Raw genomic sequence first — 8,235 nt, 5'->3', positions numbered from 1 at the left:
ATTTTTTCATTTACATTTTTTCAGACCTAAAACTGGAAAATGTGAAGTAAAACAGTAAAAAAGATCTCGTGTTATGCTATGGTTCTTTTACATGTGGAAAAGTTACAAACTATTCCACAGTAGTAGGTGTTACAAGTAGATTTCTCTCGAATATAATTCATGGACAACAGATGGCATCACCGCCATATTTTAAATATGTATCTTGCATGCTATTTTGATGATTAAAACAAGTTAACCTATAACTAGGAATGATTTTTGAGGTTTTCAAAGATATGCATACAGTTATAATTGGGAAACGGTATCGGAGGATGATTCATTCATAAACCTTTGCAAATAATAAACTGATAATGATAGCTCAAACGTAGTTGCCCCACTCTTTTTCATTATCTTTGCTGATTCGTATGTACAAAAACATATTTTTGGAACTTCCAACAGTTTCCATCTGTACAGTATTACCAGGAGTATAATGATAGCGATGATACATATCAACACCAGGACAATCACTCCAGCGACTTCCCTGCTCGATAGTCCAGCTGCAATAAACACATATGACATCCCGTTTATCATATAACAGGAGTCATGGGGGCCTTAACGGTCATCAGAGTTCTATGGATACTGCCGTTTCTTGTGAAATACTTATCATCTTGTTTACAAGTTTTTATAGCTACCATGTAATCAAAAAGTCAACTGTGTTCGGCATCAACTGCAATTCCATCATACGAATTTCAACAATATTTTAATGAAAACAAATCACACTTAAAAATGTAGGGATTTTTTAAACTAAGAATATCGAAAACTATTGTTAAAGGACCTTTAAACCTTTCCGTCAAGGAATACCATTTCATACATTTCCGGTGTTGAGAGGAAATTATAGCTCTTTTGATCACTTTTGGCCCCGACCTTTAGGGTCCTGGAGGTGAAGAGATTATTCTTAACTTTTGTTCACTTTGTCCATGGAAAGTCCTCGCAAAATTCTATTGAAATTGTTTTAAGGGTTTTCAAGAAAAAATAGAAGTGATAATCATTCACGGTCGGACGGGGACAACGTACGATGCTGGACATAATGCAATCGCACAGACCTCTTAGGTTTTAAAAATAATTACATCTCAACCGTTTTTTCTTCCATCAATTAATATATAAAACTAATTCATCAAACAACCAATCTATTTAGATATTTTCTTATTATCTTAACACCATTACTATGCTCTGTATTGTACTGGTTCGATTTAGATAATATGACAATGATTTAGAAATCAAATAAAATTTTGAAGCTTATTTACGAGAGCATGGTGGTATGTGTATTTGGACAATCGTCGGCTCTGATTTGTGTTTTCTGTCTATGACAGCCACCACCTGTATCAAATAAATAGAGTGGTAACATGAATCATCTAAGTATTGTCTTTTGCAAAATGGCGAACCTGTTTTCTTTATCAAAACTTTAAAAAAATTAGGCAAAACACATTAAGAAAGTCTATGTATTCTTCAATTTTTATGCTCTTTTCTTGACTGACTAATGCAATTAGTCCGATATGACTAAATAAAAACGTATTTCTCATCACAAAAACATCGGAAAAGCTTACTATACACAATCAAATAAGGTTTCAATAAATACTTACTACTAGATACCATAGCATATACATGTTGGCATATACTCACAGTCACATTGAACTTCTTAGCCTTATTTCCTGCCTTTTCGAACAGGGCAACATCCGTTTTGCTCTTATTCTTGAATATACACTATCATCGCGCTCATACATCTGAGGAAAATGATAATAACTAATTTAACCGTTATTGGTAAAACTCTATGCAAAATTGTCTCGATAAACGTTTATTTTCAATTCTGTTATATTTTTTACAAAACCATCAAAGAAAATGCTGACATGTCAACAAAATCTTTAATCAAACTAAAAATCGATGAAGCAATGGTAAATATGAACAAATACAGATTTAAACGAAGACTCAAGTACAAGGAGAAAAAGACGAGGTGTTCTGGAAAGATAACATCTTTTGCTTCATCGACAACACCCAACATTTTGGTAGCTCTAAGTAATTGATGTCACGTCGCTATTAAGAACACAGAAAACAACAACGGAACCTACAGGTATAGTTACTGGCATCAAACACGTCTAACTTTACATGGCATTAGGAAATAGATTGCTTACTAACGAGATCAGTATGCCTACTTCCCATCATTGTCATAAAACAGCAGTTTTCGAAACACTGTGTTGTGAGATTGTCTCTCAGTTGATGAAATCGTGATACCAAGAAAAAAACAACATTATTCGACTAATAGCCATCACTCTAGATGGTGAATATTTTGAAACTTTCGGATGACCTTCGGTGTCGAACAAATGATCTGTAAACCTGGATAGATGTATCCAATTTTTGCTTGTGCGAGATTTCCTTTTCCAAAATGCTTAAAAGTTTATTCAAACCACTTAAGAAATTAATCTTGACAAAATTACGTTTGAGATATAAACTCTGATAATCTTTGGATAGATTTTAGTCTCGGGTAATATTTCTTCGTTCCGTGTGTTTTTGTTACAGCCTTCGACAAACATAAAACAGATTTGACAAAATGGAAAGTCGATGTTCTCTCGCGTAAGCTATATACACAGATAATATAAATAGTGATTCCGGCAAAATCTTTAGTCCCAATAACGAAGCATGGACATTGCACAGAAACACCACTAAAAAACAAATAAATGATGATAGTAAGTAATCTCCTGATAATTGTAGCATGTTACCAACCCCACTTAAGACAACAGATTAACAAAAATGTGAGATTGTTTTAACAATTATTAAAGTAAATATATGGTCAAAAAATACAATTCTGACTACCTTTGTTTCGCTTCATCATCAATTGAGAAATGTAGAATATAGATTTTACAGGTGATTAAATCTATGTGTATATACATACTTGTATCTAGCTGAGCAAGAGTTCGGATATGTCTGTCCATCTATTCCGCACACCGGACTGTAATTATAGGGACACAAACAATTCTGACATGGACACCTGCCCTTGCACTGGATCACAGCACCTCTGAAGGATTAGAAATAATACATGTGTTAAAGCTAGAGGTTAGATAGTTGGTTTCGGATGTTAGATAACAGCGCATATTTTATGCCTCTGCTATTGGTAAAAATTTTAGTGAAGATTTTACTCAGAAAATGGTAATGTAGCGTGGCTATCAGTTGGATAATTCTGCTCTTCGTGTGTGTTAGTAGTAATTTTTACGGAGTAAAGAGACATCAGTGCATATTACATATCTCTACTTCATTAACTTATATTTTGAATGCAATAATATAGTACTATCGTACACTTTGTGTATTGTTACTTGGGCGATAGATATGGTCATTACAAACAAAATGCTCTTCCATCATTGCAAAGCGCGACGATGATGAAACGATATTTCGTTACTTAGCATATCAGACAGGCAATTATAATATGCACTTAATCATCATTGTTTCAGATATTTATTTAAACACAGTTTTGGAAACTATGGTATGAAGAGTAAGTTGGGGTATGTTAATACATGACTTTACTTGCAGGCGTTACCGTGTGTTGTTTTCCGTTATACCCACACATTGGTTTATAAATGTCTGGGCAAATGCAGGGTTTACCACAATGACAGATACCCTCACATTGTACACGAGAAAGTCTAAGGTATGAAATAAATATGAACATACACGTCAGGATATAGTTTATGATGTATGAAGGCCAGATGGTTAACATTTCTAAACCTGTTTTTGACTCTGCCCAGGAACCCAGCAAAAAGCAATACGAAAGTTAAATGCAAGTTCATGATCACGTTTTTAATGTATTACAAATGAAAATATTTTCGATATTTTTTATTGCTCAGACTTTGTAGAACAGAAACAATCTTAATGAATAGCAGCTCTAATCACTTTCTCTGAATATATTCAAGGGCTAGGTAGATAGCCCGCCGAGAATATTGAGGCGTTGTTAGGTAGCCGGCATCCATAGGCTTCATATTGTGAAACCATGGCCGCTGCAACCTTATCATTATCGTTTAAACTATCAGTATATAAATGCAGAAATGTTTTATATTCTAACTGTAATTTCGAGAAGGATGAAAGGTGCAACTGTCAGTGTCCGATTTAACCATTTTTCATGAAGTGAAAAATCAGCTTCTGGTGAATTCAAGAACCAAGATGGTATTTCATTCGTTTAGAGTGTACATTGGATAGTGTCCTAACTACAAAATCATATGGAAAATCCTTCTATGGCTCTAGCTGCTTCTAAATAAGTAGATTTTGACTTTCATATTGTTTACGTATGACTTAAAGAGGTTTTCTTGAGCCATATTTTATCACTGATTTTAGATCATTAAATTTGCTTGATGAATCCATTTGCCGTCTTCAGAAAATAATACACCGGAACGTTTGTAAGTGGCGAGTAGTATCCCTTCCATTTCTTATTCCAAATTCCTAATATTTAAATGATTTTCTGAAATTTCATCAGCTAAATCACTATTGCTATTTTCAATAATTTCACTAGTCACCAATATTACAAACATATGAAACAAACAAAAAGGGTCTAAACTTTATCTCTGTGATTCGTCAGCATTAACATATTTAAAAGTTGGAAAAAGACACAGATTAAAATACCTAGCTTCTTATCTGACAAGTTATATGTAAACCAACTCGATAAGTGTCCTTTAATATTAAAGAGTTCTAGTTTCTAGACTAACCATTCATGATATAGATATTTAAGATTCACTTATTCGATTAGGTTGCTAAAGCAGGCGCCATTTTTTTGCATTTTCCATTATTCAATGTAAATAAATTCCAACGTAACATCTGCGGTTTTGTGTTTTTATATACTTTGCTATTATTAGTCGTATATGTACGTTTAAGGAACAATGGGGAACTTAATTTGCGCGTCATATAATCTTTGCTTGTAGGCATGAAATCCGGCTTGATATACCACTCTTCGTGTTTTTAGATCACTACAGCAAACATTTAAGCTTGTTTCTTGATCCCTGAAAAAACGCCTATTGGATTAAAATTGTAAGAACTAAATCACAGTGATATCCTCACTTTTATCACGAAAAGCATAAAGTCTTTTAAAAAGACTTACACATGGTCTGATATTCTAAGCGGAAAAATGAGTGTAGCAACATATGGATAAATCTAGCAGGTCGTGGCCCAACTGATGCTTTATCGCTACCACCTGTTGTTTTTAAACTTCATTTTACCGATTTAAAACCATTTATCAACCATTTTGTAACAGCTCAAGGGCAAGAGGAATGCAATCAATATACTTATTATAAATTGCACTCCGTAAAACTTATCATCGGTGAATGGTCTCCATACTATAGAGACAACCACCGAGAAGAAGTTGACCTTGCCCGTCTTCGGATGGGCCGTACATACCTTTATGAATTCATACCTGTTGAAAGGCGAAGATAACCATCGGTGCATAGGATGTGATGAACCGTTAAACATTTTCTCTTTTGGAATGCTTTGACTTATCAACTCGAGAATTTTTTATCGTAAGATTACATGTCTAAGGACCCTTTTTGAAACTTTTGAGATTAATCAAATTCTAGGTTAACTGAAAGATGTTGGTCTGTATTATAAACTTATATGACTTACCTTTTTAGTCTTTTGTGATAGTATAACCATTACGATTTTTAGCATTTGTCTTTTACCTTTTAGCTTGTTTGATGTTATTTCCTGTCTGGATCGTTGTGTGTTTCACCAGTTGGTGACCCTTATGACCTATTATGTGTTGAGGGGCCGTTAAGGTTGTGAGAAGAATGATAATAATCTATCAACATTTAAAACTCTCAAAAACGATGAAGCTGTCTCTTTCACACTGTTTAATTATTTACAATTAACTGAGCAGTTATAGTCTTGACTTTCAGATGTTTGTTAAAACGGTTGTTCAATTTAGATTTTAACACAGGCTTATTTCAACCAATCAAGGAAAAAGAATGGAAAACAATCCGTCATTTTACTTACGCGCAATTTGCCACACACTTGTTGCTGTATGTCTGGCCATTTGTACCACATACAGGGTCGTATTCCCTTGTACAAATACAGTTCGATTTACAAGGACATCGTCCCCTGCATGCTACTGAGATACCGCTGGAAGGCATCATACACGTAGTTAAGTATACAATGACATAACAAAACAGCAAGAAAATACTGACAAGTGAACAGAGATTTAATGAAAAAATCGATGACACTCACCAGCACAAACTAGAAAGAAAAGAAAGCTTTACATGGTGTCCAGTGATAAAGTATTTTCATTGATTATAAGCACCATGTACATATTGGTCAATGCAAGTAAGTAATGTTAAGTACTCAAGTGATGCTTGGTTACAGTACAGAAATAACCATGTACAAACTAGACAGTACCGGACGTACATGTATCTTCATTCATATCACACAAGGAAAGAAATGAAAAACGTCTCAAAGAGATCATGGTAGCAACCATAAAGTAATCCCTGTCATCCCTGATCATTGTACATCTCCTAAAAGTCATCTGGAAATGAAACATTCTTCCTAGGAACAATCGCAGTCTTTATGCTTATACAGCTCTGTTGCTGGTAGCTGACCCTGTTGATGTCGTTCTAAGAAAAGATGATGGCAAGTGAGGTGGTAGAAGAGTCGTGTTCTGATTGTAAAAACGGAGGACATTTTCAGTATTTTAATCTTGAAAGTAAAATAAAGATGTCAAGATACTTAGAGTGAAAATGAAGGAGTATTAGAGTCGCGTTTCATAAATTTAGCCTAGTATAAAAAGCATATGTAAGCCAATAATTGGAAGGTCTAAAACAACCGAGAAAATATTATAATGTCACTAGAATCTTATTTCAAACTCAATTGAAATGAAAGTATTGCAAATCAAGAACAAAAGAAAAATTTACACGGAAACTAGTGAAAACGTGCAATGATCAAGTGTTCCGGAAGTATAGTCGGCTTCTGCTTTATTGACGGCACCCAAGATGTTAAATATGGCCAATCCATATAATTGATGGCAAATCCCAAATTAAACAGAGAGATCAGAATACTTCCCAAGGAGATCATTATAACAAGCGTAAAATATCCTAGATAATCTTAATAGTGCATATTTCAAAATCCTGCATTATCGGACGCGACGACATTGTCCAGCAGAAATCATTTCAACTTCGACTCCAATAAAAAACGTATCCACACGGAACAAGATTTAGAAATAATGCTACTACTTTGCAGACAGCAGATACTTACCCTACTTCCTTGGTGTTAAAGCGTATGTTTTAATAGTGTAAATGATATAAGTGTTCCGGTAGTATAATTAATGGAATAACAGTAACAGAAATATGTATTTTCTATGACATATATCACCTACGTTTAGGTATAATATTGCATCTGACATATAAATTTGGACAATATCTTGTTATTTATTATTCCCTTTATATCTAAGTACCTATTACCACATGAACAGAAAAAAAGAAAAGTTTTGTCCTCGATACATCATGACTTCTACAAATTCATGCACATGTAATTAACACAATATGCTTTAAAAAGATGCCCCGTTTAGTCTGTATTACCTTCTCCAGGCCAAGCATTCGCTTCTGTACGTCTTTCCATTGACACCACACACAAGGTAGCCGTAACATTTCCGTACTCCTGTTCAATATACCACAGTCTTAAATATCATTTAAATACAGGCAAGACATTCTGCAAATTTCATAACTATCGAAAAAATATGAAAAGTTTTAGAAGAAATAAATTAATACGCTTGTTTATTACGTCCAGAAGGCAGTAAACGTTGCATTGATATGCACAGTTAATGTATGAGAAATGTCTTAAGCGCTAAAATGAGTCAGGTGCATGGTTTCATATGAATAACAATAGCAGAATGCTTTCTATAAAATTTATATTTCAATGAAATAGAAAGCGACAATTTCTTGATCTTGTTTCAGACTGTGATATGTTTTATTCGTCTCTCATCATATTAAAGCACGACTCATGGATGCCTTTTACCAATAGTTCCATATTTTGTACATTTAATAGTTCTATGTTTCATGTGACTGTGACATTTATACTTGTGTTATATTTGTTTTCCATTCTGTAAGTGGACATCGGATCTGTAGAAATGGAAATTGAAATAAATCGAAATGAATGAATTAATGTATTATTTCGTTATAATGTTACTTTTGTTTCTAAATAGCAGAACGCATTACAATAATTTGTGGTCGTGTGTGGCAGTAGTATCAC

Source organism: Ylistrum balloti, unplaced genomic scaffold, assembly GCF_031769215.1.
Source record: "Ylistrum balloti isolate Yb309-2 unplaced genomic scaffold, AGI_CSIRO_Ybal_v1 Utg369992, whole genome shotgun sequence".
Classification (NCBI taxonomy): Eukaryota; Metazoa; Mollusca; class Bivalvia; order Pectinida; family Pectinidae; genus Ylistrum; species Ylistrum balloti.
Note: the sequence above shows the minus strand (reverse complement) of the source record.